This window comes from Anolis carolinensis, chromosome 3 (genome assembly GCF_035594765.1).
Source record: "Anolis carolinensis isolate JA03-04 chromosome 3, rAnoCar3.1.pri, whole genome shotgun sequence".
In the NCBI taxonomy this organism is placed as follows: Eukaryota; Metazoa; Chordata; class Lepidosauria; order Squamata; family Dactyloidae; genus Anolis; species Anolis carolinensis.
The window spans coordinates 95552580-95567674 of NC_085843.1; the positions used below are offsets into that span (position 1 = coordinate 95552580).

Below are 15095 nucleotides of genomic sequence, written 5' to 3' on the forward strand. Positions count from 1 at the left end.
TGGGGCTAACAGTGGGAGCTAACCCTGCTCCCCAGATTCAAACTGATGACCTTTTAGTCAGCAAGTTCAGCAGCTCAGTGCTACCGGGGGCTCCAAAAGCTTGTGTATGTATATGTGTGTGTGGAGTTACATTTTTAAAAGTCCCTGTTTCAACTTAAGAAAAAACCTATAGATCTTGTTTGTAACCTGGGGACTGAATTTCAGTTAAACACGTCAGTACATGAAGTATTATCATGCTGTTCACATATCAAATCTCAGGATTCTCTGATGTCAAATTCTGGAGACAGAATGCTGTAGGAATTACATCCAGCAAGTAGACTGTTAAGTGTTATGCTAAAGATGGCCGCTCCTTCTAATAGTGTTGAATCTTTTGTTTATTACATTTTAATGTGTTGAAATATGTTCCCTTTCATCCATATTTTTTAAAGAAAGGTATTAGGTTTTGGGTAGTAACATTAAAATTTTATTAAGTCAATTAATTATGTAATAGTAAGATTATTAATTAACTGAAAATCTTTAAATGGCAATTGGCCTAGATTTTTTTCCAGAGGGAAAAAAGGATTCTTGTTATTTATTCATCATATTGCTTAACAGCACACAATGTTTTACAAAACACATAATGACATCTCCTGTTCCTAGAGACCTTACAAACCTAATTAAGAACATGCAGAGATGGCAATGCAATGAGATGGGGAAACTGGAGAGAAGGAAGCTGACAATATGAAGCATGCAGGAGATGATGGAAACTAAATGGTAAATAATGCAGCAGAAGGGAATTTGAAAAAAGGGGCATTACAGAAAAGAGAAAATACCAACTGTCTAAAACATTAGATCTCGAAAGAAGTTACACCGGATGCTAAAATAAAATTCTGTTAGATTTATGAAATAGTACCATCTGGGAACTATGTGACAGGCATACAGCTATAGAGATGTGTTGGGTCTGATGTAAAAAGCATATGTGTAAAATGTCAATTCTTGGGACAAGCCAGATATCCCATGAGAATGTCTTGTTTACTTATTCTGAAAGTATGGTGCATTCCCACCCCAATAACTGTACCAACAGCAAAATCGTCAAAATGAAGTTACTGAGAAACAAACTCAAACAATTAGCATCTTTAGGAAACCTTATGTATTGCAGAAATACACCAAAACCTTTATTTAAAAAAACCAAAAAAAAGTGGAGATTGGAACCCTTTGGGCAGGTTAGAATAATAGAGTTGGAAGAGACCACATGGGCCATCGAGTCCAACCTCATGCCATGTAGGAAACATAAAATTAAAGTACCCCCAAAAGAGGGCCATCCAGCCTCTGCTTAAAGGCTTCCAGGGAAGTAGCTTCCACCACACACTTAGGCATCATAATCATGACGGAGAAAATCTCCAGTCACGCAGTGTTTTGAGTGGTGGACTAGGACTCTAGAAGACCAGATATGAATCTCCACTCAGCCATGGAAACCCACTGGGTGCTTTTGGGCAAATCACAGAACCTTGTCACACATGCTGCCGGAATCAGCCAGTCTCATAGAATCATAGAATCATAGAGTTGGAAGAGACCTCATGGGCCATTGAGTCCAACCCCCTGCCAAGAAGCAGGAAATTCCATTCAAAGCACCCCTGACAAATGGCCATCCAGCTTCTGTTTAAAAGCCTCCAAAGGAGGAGCCTCCACCACACTCCAGGGCAGAGAGTTCCAGTTCCAGTGTCTCGCTGTGGATTGTGGTGATCTCGGCAGTTGCAGGGGGCGTGGGGACCTGTCACCCTGCACCCCACACCGTCATGGCTTCCCCCCTGCCTCATCACATGGAGAAAGCTTCCTAAATCCAAAATCCTGCTGCCTCCACCAAAATGATGCCTGTGTGAAGAGGTCCTCAGTCTCTTAGGATTAGAGGAAGGCAATTACAACTCTCCTCAAATAACTCTTCCTGAGAAAAACCCATGATAGAGATACCATAAGCCAGAGTTGACTTGAAGTCACATAACAACTATGTATTTGGAAGTATTCTGGAAGATATTGCATATTCTTGCAATCTCAAGTTTTGTGAAAGTGGTGGAGTTGTTACTTGCAGCAGTATTTGGCATGTTAAAGGGCTCTATTTTTTAATCTTCAGATCTTATCACCAGTATTTTTAAGAGAGCAGGGGAAAGAGGTCAGTACACACACTGTATCAGATGCCCTTCCTTTCCCAAACAATATGCTTCTCCTCCAAACAATACACTCTGTCTGACTTTTTCTATTGCTGGCTATAGCACATTGTTCGGAGAGACAAAAGTCTGTGACTACCTTCCGTTTTGTAATCCTGGCATACATTCAAGGGGGAGCCTTGTACTCCAAGTTTGATCAACCTTTTGTGGAGATTGTGGCAGTTGCAGAACTGGAATCCAACTTTATTTCTCTAGAGGAAGAAATTTTGAACTTGGTAAAATGTCACAGTATTGACATTTAGTATTGCTAAAGACCGCTCTGAGTCCCCCTGGGGGAGAAGAGTGGTATATAAATAAATAAAATAAATAAATAAATAAATAAATAAATAGAAATCTCTATAATCATATTGATGAAGTCTTATGTGGGGAGGAGCAAAGTAGACACTTTTTGGATGCTTCTGCTGATCCAAAGAAAGAACTGTAAAACAGATTTTTGGCACAGATACGGTTTTACCAGACAAATGTTTTTTAAAGGGAACTGAGATGCTGAAAGCAGAGCAAAAAAGCTATAAAATTAATACCCGTGAATGATGAATGTGAAGTATTCACACCTTTTAGTCTCATTCAGCACACAATTAACACATAAAATTGGAACAAGGGTGTTCATATCTTGTGAAGTGGGTCATGCTTCAATAGGCAGGTTATCACTCAATTGTTCTGGCACTCATTTGTGATGTCAGGACATCCTTAGGATGAATGATTATGATAAATGTATGTAAAAGAGGATGCACACATAGGATTGGAATTGTGTCCAAAGCAATAAATATTTTTGTAATAGTTTTAAAAGTATAATTGTGCTGTATATATTTCTTTAAATCATTATTGTTTCATAAAGTGGATAGCCAACTTACCTTGGACCACCAACAAGTGTATCACACTCACAGCTGTCAATTTTCATATCTTTCCTCTGCAACAAAGCAGTCATGTCCACAATTAGAAGTGTAGCAGTTGAAGATTAAAACATGTAGGTATATACTTGAAGATAAGCCGAGTTTTTAAAATCTCTTTTTGGGGGCTGAAAAAGCCTCCCTCGGCTTATAATGGGGTCAAGGTCAAGCCACCAGCTGAGCCTGGAGGCTAAAGTATGTTTTCTTTTCCAAAACCTCTCGCCTCAACTTCTCCTCCCAGGCTGGAGTTATCTTATTTTTTAAGAAAGAGAGAGACAAGAAGGGAATGTTTTCAATAGTGAAAGGAGAGTGCGAGAGAAACCCTTGCAAGCCAGGAAGAAGAAAAAGATTGCATGGGTGGAAAGGGAAGAAAAAGAGAGATTCTTGCAAATTTGCAGCATTTATTGTTGTTGTTGTTATTATTATTATTATTATTATTATTATTATTATTATTATTATTACTACTACTACTACTACTACTACTATTATTGCAAGAACATTTGAATCCAAAGGGAGGGAAGGAGGGAAAAGAGAGCAACAGAAGGTGTGTATTTCTTTTTATTCCTAAGGAAACAAAAATGAGGTGGGTTTTTTTGGGAGGGGGGAGAAGTTTTAAAAAGCCTTTTCTGGCTATTTTTAGTGTTTGAAAAAGGGAGAAAGAAAAGAGGTGGGAAAGGGCAGGAGAAAAGAGTCCAAAGCTGTTTTTAGGGGGGCTTTGCTTGCATTTCTTCCTTGGGCAAATGCATGCCCCAAAGCTTATAAATGTTTATATAGATGTTCTCCCTACAAATACATTAATATATGAATTTTCCCCTCATATGTTTGCAAGTCTTTGCAAATCCTATATACATATAGATATCTAGAGATTTCCATGTATCTGTATATCTGTACCTATATGTATACATTATTTTTATATATGAATTTTACCCTCACATGTTTGCAAGTATCTGCAAGTCCTATATTTAATTATCTATAGATAGATAGATGTATAGATAGATATATATTAATATAGATATATAGAGGTTGCAAATACTATAGAGGGAAAATGCGCACGCACACACATATAGTGAGAGATGTCTAGATAGATATAAACATTGATAAGTAGGGCTTGCAAATATTGCAGGAGGAAAATGCACACAAAGGATTTACAAAGGTTTCAGGGGGAAATACAAATGTGAAATTAGTATATATAATTATAGATCTATATCTAGCTTTGCACTGTTTATATAGGCATTGAATGTTTGCCTGTTACTATGTTGGAAGCCGGCCTGAGTCCCCATGGGGAGATAGATAGAGTGGGATACAAAGGAAGCTGATGTTGTTGATGATGATGATGATTATAAAGTTATTGTTGATACCACGTTGTTTTTTTGACCCTACGTTTCCACTTATAGATTTAGTTTACTGTTTTTCTTTGAAATACGGTAAATATTCAAAACATTTAACCCATCAATGCTTCAATTAACGTAATTTTATTGGTATCTATTTTTATTTGAAATTTACCAGTAGCTGCTGCATTCCCCACCCCCGGCTTATACTCGAGTCAATACGTTTTCCCAGTTTTTGGTGGTAAAATTAGGTGCCTCGGCTTATGTTCGGGTCAGCTTATACTCGAGTATATACGGTAATCCAATATGGTTCTAGGAATGCAAATGTGACATTTCTCATTGCTGTGAAAATCACCATGATCTATTGCAGTTTCAATCACAGATGACCAACTAGAATATAGAGTGCTAAATACAATTGCTACCCATATATGCTTGTGTATAAATCGACCTCACATACAAGTCAAGGACAGGTTTTAGGGCCAAAATTATGGATTTTGTTGGTTTGCCAAGTTCCCATTGATTCAGTATATTTGGGACTAGGAATTGAGTTTGGGCCAATTAGTATTTATAAATGTCACACATTCAATGTTGCCTTTTATGGTATGGCCTGACAATTTAAATGTAATGAATAAGTCTTCAGGGCAACTTGTTGAATATTTTGTATGTGCTCTGTGGATTTTAGTCATCCATTCACATCCCAATTGATAACTTGAATTATAGTTTTGAACATTGAGTCTTTGCATTTCAGTTTTTTTAAAAAAGGAACACATTCTTATCAAGAGTATTTATAATATCACTTTCAGAGGCTCATTACTAAAAGAGGAAATTAAATTTCTGTAGGGAGATGAATTTTCTGGTTTGTGTCTATATGGTGGGATGTATGGAAAAGGCAGCCATCACAGGTACTTATATACTCCTTAATTCGCTTCACATTCTTCACCAGGGCTGGATGAATTTTCTGGCATTAAAAACTGGTGTTAGGGGTGATAATTCATATAAATCTCTTTACCTACAAGGCTTCTGAAATCAATTTAGAAGTTAGTGAATTTAGAAAGATAATAAAATTATCATTCAGAAACAGTAGCATCACATTTTCATCTCAAACCCTAATTACAGAATTTTGTGCCCAAGTTTTCAGAAGATACTGTTACAAAATGTTCACTAAAAATGTACCCACACATTTATGAAGTTCTTTTAGGATGGGAAACTGTTCATAACCTCCCACCTTTGTACTTTTATCATTCCACCTTCAGCTACTAACTCATTGCTTTCAGTGTCTGTAGACTCTGGCTCAGAATCAAATTAGATGTTAAGTGAATGAATATTTAAGAAGATAAAACTTTCCCCTTCCCCACTAACAACAGGTATGCCTAAATAACCAGACTTAAAAATTAAGTCTGCATTTACCTTCCCATGAACAATCAGAAAACAAAGTATGTTGGTGATGACAATCATGTGCTATGACAAATATGCAAAGGAGCACTTCTAAAAAACTGATAAGAGTATCATCTAGTCCAGAGGTTTCAAACTCATTTTCATTGAGGGCCAGATTAGCTTTATGGTTGCCTTCAAAGGGCCATTGAATCCATGAATACAGAGGGCCAACTATATTTGTTTGCACAGTGGTTTTTACCCAGTTTGAGTCCTCAGGTGGTATTGAATGACAACTCCCGTCACTTTTGATTATCTGCCATGCAGACTAGGGATAATGGGAAGTGCAACACAGCAGCACTTGTGACTCTGAGGTTAGGGAAAGGTTAAAGGACATTTTAAAGTTGGACATCATATTCACAAGCCTTGTATCTAAATTCAAACCAATTAAACAGAGAAAAATGTAGCCTTCAAAATCACAATTACCATCAGCTCTAATCATGATGTCTAATGTTGAGAAATACAGGAGTTGTAGTTCAGCATCCGGAGGGCCACATAAAATGGCATGATGGGCCAGATTCAGCCCATGAGCCTTGAGTTTGACACATGTGATCTAGTCTGACTCCTAGTTTCCCTATTGCAAAGTCTGGACATTTTTTCAGATAAAAATGATTCATTGTACATTGGTGTTTCATTCATAGAAAATGCATAAACGGTAGATGAAATACATAGACAAGAACTCCCAGATGCATAGAATAACATCAGTGGTGCCTAAACATAGAACATATTACAACAAACTCTAATATTAATGGACAGTGAAAGTCAAGATGATGTAAGTTTTATTAGTTGTCAAATATGCAACCACTGGGTCATTCAAAAGCCAGATTAATAAACTATAAAATGTTGTTCTCACTGGAAGAAACCCCAATAATTTGTGTGGAAAGATTTGTCGCACTCACATACCAGAGACCTGTTTGCATTAGACAGACATAGCACAATGACTCGGCTTTAATTCCAGTTATTACATCCTATGGAATCATGGGCAAGAATTATAAATGCTTTTCCCTATATTGCAAATCTTTGAATTCCATGGGCAGAAGCATGAAAGTTAATGTGGAATCATAGTGATACAATTGCATTATGTGAAAGGTCCAGGAATACATATTATCAATAAACCACACCATTACTATTCAAACTTGTTTAAATTATGAGGAAGAAATGTAGGTCGTCTTCAAGGAGAAAGTTAAACCAGCTTTTGAGCACTCCAGTTCCTCTAAGTCAGGGGTCCCCAAACAAAGGCTTGTGGCCCAGAAGTGGCCCTCCAAGGTCATTTACTCAACCCCTGCCCTGAACTTTAGACTTAGGGTTGCCCTAAGTCTGATATGACTTACAAGCACACAAGAACAACAATCCTAATTAATTTGACTATCAGCCAAAAGGAGACCCACATTTCCCATTGAAATACTGGTAAGTTTAGGTTAAAATTGTTCTTCATTTTAAATATTATATTGTTCTTTCCTTTTTGTCATTTTTTGCACTATAAATAAGAAATGTGCAGTGTGCATAGGAATTTGTTCATGTTTTTTTCAAACTATTGTCCAGCCCCCCAATACTCGGAGGGACCATGAACCAGCCCTCTGCTTAAAAAGTTTAAGGACCCCTGCTCTAAGTGGTTTATTCCTTCTTCAAGTACTTTATGGAATAGCTCATAATAAACTAAGAGCAATTCAGACAAATAATTTGTTGTCGAAGGCTTTCATGGCTGGGATCACAGGGTTGTTGTATGTCTTTTGGGCTGTGTGGCTATGTTCCAGAAGTATTCTCTCCTGACATTTTGCCCACATCTATGGCAGGCATCCTCAGAGGTTGTGAGGTATGGATAAACTAGGCAAGGAAAGGAAAAAATATATATCTGTGGAGAGTCCAGGGTGTGGCAAGAGTCCTTTGTCACTGGGAAGCCAGCATTAATGTTTCAGTTAATCACCCTAATTAGCATTGGAAAGGTTTTGTCTCTTGCCTGGGGGGCATCCTTTGTTCAGTCATTAGCTGTCCTTGGGGCTCCTCTGTCCTCAGAGTGTTGGTTCCCATCTACTGTTTTGATTTTAGAGTTTTTTTTAATACTGGTAGCCAGATTTTGTTCATTTTCATGGTTTCCTCCTTTCTGTTGAAGTTGTCCACATGCTTGTGGATTTCTATGATCTTCATAGAAAAGATCAGCAACCTCAAGCTAAGCATCAAGGACATCCTGATCAGCTTCAATGTGGTGTCCCTATTTACCAAGGTCCCGGTAGCTGACACCTTCACACTAATCAAACAAAACTTCCCAGAAGACATCACAGCCCTGTTTCACCATTGTCTCACCACTAGCTACTTTCAGTGGGACAATGGATTCTATGAACAGAAAGATGGAGTGGCCATGGGGAGCCCGCTCAGCCCAGTAGTAGCAAATTTCTATATGGAACACTTTGAAAAACAGGCCCTAGAAACAGCACCAAAAAGCCATCTGTTTGGTTCAGATAGGTAGATGATACCTTCACAATTTGGAGCCATGGAGAGGAAGAACTCAGCAAGTTCCTGGACCATCTTAACAGCATCCACCCAAACATCCAATTCACCATGGAAAAAGAAAAGGAAGGAAAACTGCCATTTCTAGATGTTCTGGTCATCCGCAAAACCAATCAACAATTGGGCCACACAGTTTACAGAAAACCTACACACACAGATAGATACCTTCATAAAAACTCCCAACTATCACCCAAGTCAAAAAAAGAAGCACAATCAAAGCCCTGACAGACCGTGCACAAAGAATCTGCAAACCTCACCTCCTCCAAGGTGAACTAAACCACCTAAACTGGGCTCTACAGGCCAATGGGTACTCCACAACACACATCAGAAGAGCTACAAGGCCAAGAACAAGCCATGAGAGTCAAGACAAAGATCCACCCAGAGGAAAGGTGTTCTTACCATACATCAAGGGAACCACTGACCGCATAGGCAAACTGATGAAGAAGCACAACCTACAAACTATCTACAGACCCACAAAGAAATCCAACAAATGCTACGGTCAGCGAAAGAAAAGAGAGATCCTCTCTCCTCTGCAGGAGTCTACCGGATACCATGCAGCTGTGGACAAGTATACATAGGGACCACCAAACGCAGCACCCAAAAAAGAGTCAAAGAACATGAAAGGCACTGCAGACTAATTCAACTAGAGAAATCAGCCATAGCAGAGCACTTGATGAACCAACCTGGACACAGTATATTATCTGAGAACACAGAAATGCTCCAACAACTATCATGTCAGACTACACAGAGAAGCCATTGAAATCCACAAGCATGTGGACAACTTCAACAGAAAGGAGGAAACCATGAAAATGAACAAAATCTGGCTACCAATATTAAAAAGCTCTAAAATCAAAACAGTAGATGGGAACCAACACTCTGAGGACAGAGGAGCCCCAAGGACGGCTAATGACTGAACAAAGGATGCCCCCCAGGCAAGAGACAAAACCTTTCCAATGCTAATTAGGGTGATTAACTGAAACATTAATGTTGGCTTCCCAAAGGACTCTTGCCACACCCTGGACTCTCCACAGATATATATACAGTAGAGTCTCACTTATCCAACATAAACGGGCCGGCAGAACGTTGGATAAGCGAATATGTTGGATAATAAGGAGGGATTAAGGAAAAGCCTATTAAACATCAAATTAGGTTATGATTTTACAATTTAAGCATCAAAACATCATTTACACAACAAATTTGGCAGAAAAAGTAGTTCAATACGCAGTAATGCTATGTAGTAATTACTGTATTTACAAATTAAGCACCAAAATGTCACTATGTATTGAAAACATTGACTATAAAATGCGTTGGATAATCCAGAACGTTGGATAATCTACTGTATTTTCCTTTCCTTGCCTAGTTTATCCATACCTCACAACCTCCGAGGATGCCTGCCATAGATGTGGGCGAAACGTCAGGAGAGAATACTTCTGGGACATGGCCACACAGCCCAAAAGACATACAACAAGCCTCAGACAAATAATTGACTTACTGTAAAAATCTTTGTGTAGTATCAATGTGATTATGGCATTTCTAGTTGGTAAAAGAAGCATAGATCCATTCTGATGATACCAGCTAAAGGTCTATGTCAAGCTCTGCCTCATAGTGGAAAACATGTGCCCTCCATCTTTCACTATTATCTATGCTGGGTAAGGCTAATGAGAGGTGCAGTTCAATATTAGGAGCGCCACGTATCCCCAGACCCTGGTTCTACATGTTGTCAAGCCATGATAACCCTCCTGGAAGATGTACAGTTCACCAAGGGATCTGTAATAAATATATTATTTTTCTCTTTCTAAAAAACTTTTCCCAACATTTGTGAGTTCGAGGCATTGGGAGACCGGGAACGGACCAGTGTCAGCTCCCTCCCCCAAGACTATCATTTCTAACCCTTCAATAAACAGTATGTTTCTTTTAACTGTATCTTTTAACTGTGTATTGTACCTATCTCTTATATATAAAATGTATAAAATACTTTATAAAATGTATCAAGATGTAGCCCAGAGACTGTTAACTTTCTATGGCCCTGCTGAATTACTCCCTTGGGAACAGGAAGGCTGGGAGAGCCCTTCTGGCTATTTCCCAAACCAGGTAATCACTGGGTAGATTGTTCAGATATATGATTATGCAGCGAGAGGTGACTTCCCATGCCAGCTCAGATAAGCCCAAAACCATTTGTATATCTATATGACCCACCCAAAGATGAGAGATTGCTGCCTACAGAAACAGAAATTCAGAGTATGTTCATTTGTTAAACCTCTTTATTTATAGCCAAGCCCTTGATTGCCCAATATTATCACCTTTTGTTTCTGGAGCTTCACACCTTTGTTTTCTGAAACTCCTATCTTTGTTCAACATGGAACTGGACAATTGAGCTAATCAGAGGCTCATTAATATTTCACTGACATTATCTCTTTGGAACATGCCTCCTCCCAGGGGGACATCGCATCAGCTGATTGGTCACTCGCCTGGCCAATCCCCAGTCATAATTTTCCTGCCAAAGGAACTCCCTGCTTGGAAGCGGCAATGTCAGTGGAACTTCCAGCCAGTCAGGGCATGGATCCAGACTGGTTCCCTTTTCAGCCAATCAGGAAGGGGAGCAGGAGGTTTTAATAGCTGTCAAACTGTACAAGGTATCTTGCTTTCTCTGTCTGTTTATGCTTGCACCTTTGACGCATCTTGCTTGTCCTTGCATTCCTTTTGGCTGAATTGAATTAAATCTCTGTGTATTGTCTTCAACCTGGTAAACTATATTTCACTACATACATACTGCATTTCATTATCAACTTCCATTTTCATGTCACTGACTTTGCATTCTTATCGTTCAACTCAATTGTCTCCTATCAATTGATTTTGAAAGGGGGAAAAAATCACAGCAGTTCTTATTTGCTGGTTTTAGGTTCCAAGACATGGATACTGAAATCCTGGGTCCCATTATATACCATGGTGTAAAATGGTGTTCCTTATATAAAATGGCAAAATCAAGATTTAGAATGTTTAAAAAAATATTTTCAAACTGAGAATGGTTGAATCCATGGATGCAGAATTTATGAATACAGAGGGCTAGTTGTAATATTAATTTTAAAAGATCTTCACTTCTGGAGGAGATCTGTCAAACACAAATACTTATGTTTTTGTCTGTTTCATGTATTTAAGTACATATACAAAATATAATTCATTAAAAATTAGCCTAACAACAATTGCTTGATTCTTTACTGCCCCCCCCCCCATTTTAATGATTCATTCCGATTACTAGAAAATAGTGCATTATGACTTATCTTTAATAGACTATAGGTTTGTGTGCCTTTCATCAACTGCCTTTGTTAGCTAGAAATGCAGTTTCATTAACTTGTTTTCCTGACAGCAGTCATGCTAAAATTGGATGGGAGATCCTCTGATTGCATCATTAACACGAACAGATTGAGTAAGCAGACCAAAAGAAAAACAAACATTACAATGCAACTTTAGTGCGTCAAAGAGAAGTGATTACATCTACTAAAACACCAGTGAAGAAAACACACTTGGGATGCTGGGTGGACTTTTTTCTTTTTAAAGTAGCTCTCCTCCATCTGTCACCATGTCATTATAGAGAAAAGCTGCAGTTATCCTGATAAAAGTATCTGATGTGAGCCAATTTCCTTATGAAAGTATAAGCAATATCAATGGAAGATTTTAAATCTCTTATAATGTCCCTTCTTCCAGTCCTGGCAACCAGGAGCCATCTTTTGAGGGTAGTAGCTTCCTAAGAGGATAGTCCCAAAGTATAGACCTTTACAAAAAGGTTCAATCCCTGGTGTCTTCAGACAGATCTGGGAATGGGGTGGGGGATTCCTTCCATGAAGAAATGTAGGCACCTTCCAGACACGCCCTATATCCCAGGCTTTCTGTTTATCCCAGATTATCTGGCAGTGGGGACTCATATAATCCAGTTTAAAGCAGAAAACCTGGGATCACATTCTGGGATATAGGACCTGTCTGGAAGCGCCCTAACACGGAACAAACTGGAGTGATTCCACAAAATTCAGTATAAAAGGAAATGACTCAAATTCATTCAAATGTTGGCTTTATTGCAATGAGCCTAAGATGGTGTGCATTGTTGCCCCCTTCCCAACTTTATTTTCATAGGAATCTCAAGCGCCATGTCAGGTTGAGAGAGGGGAGCTTCTGGTCTTGGATCTGCATTTCCTACATTCTAGAATCATAGAATAGTAGAGTTGGAAGAGACCTCATGGGCCATCCAGTCCAACCCCCTTCCAAGAAGCAGGAAAAGCACCCTGACAGATGGCCATCCAGCCTCTGCTTAAAAGCCTCCAAAGAAGGAGCCTCCACCACAGTCTGGGGGAGAGAGTTCTACTGCCGAACAGCTCTCACAGTGAGGAAGTTCTTCCTGATGTTCAGGTGGAATCTCCTTTCCTGTAATTTGAAGCCATTGTTCCACGTCTTAGTCTCCAGGGCAGCAGAAAACAAGCTTGCTCCCTCCTCCCTATGACTCCCCTTCACATTTTTGTACATGGCTATCATGTCTCCTCTCAGCCTTCTCTTCTGCAGGCTAAACATGCCCAGTTCTTTAAGCAGCTCTGTCAGGACACAGACCCCTTTGAAAAAGCCGCACACAAGAAGTAAGAACAACAAACGTTTATTAAATAATATTCTGAACCTAAGAACACTTAACTTCAGTGTTCCTGGTAAAAGTAAATGTCTTTAGCTTCAAGAAAGGCAAAAATGCGGGAACAGAAAATAATCAAGCTTATCTTGCTTGATAATCCGGTTTAACTCCAGCCAAGAGTCTACTGAAACTATGGTCATGCCCAACTATGGTATGGAAAGCCAAGAAAGGGCCAAACGCACACCCGTAGCGAGAGCAGGTGACACCGTTGTCCAAAAGCCAAGCTGAATCCAAGAACCAAAGGAAAACCAACCGGGAGTAGCGATGCCGTTGTCAAAAGCCAAGCTGAATTCAGGAACCAAAGGAAAGCCAACCGGGAGTAGCAATGCTGTTGCCAAAAGCCAAGCCGAATTCAGGAACCGGGAGAAGTGATGTCATCATCAGGAGCCAAACCGAATTCAGGAACTGGGAGAAGCGATGCCGTCATCAGGAGCCAAACCGAATTCAGGAACCGACGGGAAGCCAGGAAACACCAAACCAGGAACGAGCGATGCCGTTGTCAAGAGCCAAACCGAATTCAGGAACACGAAGCTGTACAGCCAGGACCCAAGCCCAACAGAAGAACAGGCAGCAACAATCCAATGTCCAAAATGACACCTTGCCTTCTGCAAAGAGTCTTTACTTCCAACTCCACTTTTAACTTACACATCGCTATCCGACAATGATGACGCCTCCGCCCTGTCATCATTATCCACAGCTGATCTTGATCCCATACGTGAACCTCGCCCATCAACCCTCCAGCCCCTCCATCTTTGTTCAAGGCTTAGATCTCCCCATGTCCCTGGTGTATCAGTAGCTTGCCAATCCCCTGATGCACCCCCCAGAAACTGGCTCTGTATTCACATTTACTTGAGTCCAATCTGCAGCACTTTCCATCTCACTCCCGGACCCATCATTCCCAGAAAAACCCTCAAAAGTTTCATCTTCCGTGGGAGCAGTAAGTAAATCCCAGATTTTCTTCCTTTCCCTTTCCTCATCTGACTCTTGCTCCCAAGTTGTCCTTTTAGTTCCTCTACTCTCTGTTAACCCATCTTCTTCCAGCATTGACTCCTTATCGCTAGAGAACCCTTCAAACATTTCTTCCTCAGAAGGAGCCATAAGTATTTCACAGAGCCACTTTGTTTGCTGTTCCTCATCAAACACCTGCTCACCATTAGCTCTTTTCCTCCTGCTAGCAGTTCTACTACTAGTAATATTATTTCCCCCTGGCCCAACTACAACACACTTCTCATAGGGCTTGTTCTCCAGACCCTTAATCATTTTAGTTGCCCTCCTCTGGACACTTTCCATCTTGTCAACATTTCCCTTCAATTGCGGTGCCCAGAATTGGACACAGTATTCCAGGTGTGGTCTGACCAAGGCAGAATAGAAGGGTAGCATGACTTCCCTGGATCTTGATGCTATACCCCTATTTATGCAGGCCAGAATCCCATTGGCTTTCTTAGCAGCCGCATCACATTGCTGGCTCATGTTTAACTTGTTGTCCAAGATCATTTTCACACATACTGCTGTCGAGCCAGGCATTCCCCATTCTGTATATTTGCATTCCATTTTTTCTGCCAAAGTGAAGTATCTTGCATTTGTCCCTGTTGAACTACATTTTGTTAGTTTTGGCCCATCTCTCTAGTCTGTCAAGATCATTTTGAATTCTGCTCCTGTCTTCTGGAGTGTTGGCTATCCCTCCCAGTTTGGTGTCATCTGCAAACTTGATGATCATGCCTTCTAACCCTTCGTCTAAGTCATTAATAAAGATGTTGAACAGAACCGGGCCCAGAACGGAACCCTGCGGCACTCCACTCGTGACTTCTTTCCAAGATGAAAATGACGCATTGGTGAGCACCAGAAGGTCGTGGGGGACTTTGTGGAAGGCCTTACTGAAATCCAGGTATGCTACATCCACAGCGTTCCCTGTATCGACCCAACTCGTAACTCTATTGAAAAAAGAGATCAGATTAGTCTGGCATGACTTGTTTTTGGTAAATCCATGTTGGCTATTAGCAATGACCGCATTTGTTTCTAAGTGTTCACAGACCACTTCCTTAATGATATTTTCCAGAATCGTGCCTCGTATCGACGT

General features: G+C 40.0%; 1 long non-coding RNA gene across 1 annotated transcript in view; it reads right to left on the reverse strand.

Annotated features, from left to right (window-relative positions):
- The window catches only part of LOC134298003 (uncharacterized), a 44509-nt gene that overhangs the window by 18389 nt on the left and 11025 nt on the right, over positions 1-15095 (reverse strand). Inside the window, exon 2 of the long non-coding RNA XR_010004967.1 lies at positions 3053-3108. This is a non-coding gene — a long non-coding RNA (uncharacterized LOC134298003). The remainder of the gene's footprint in view (positions 1-3052; positions 3109-15095) is intronic.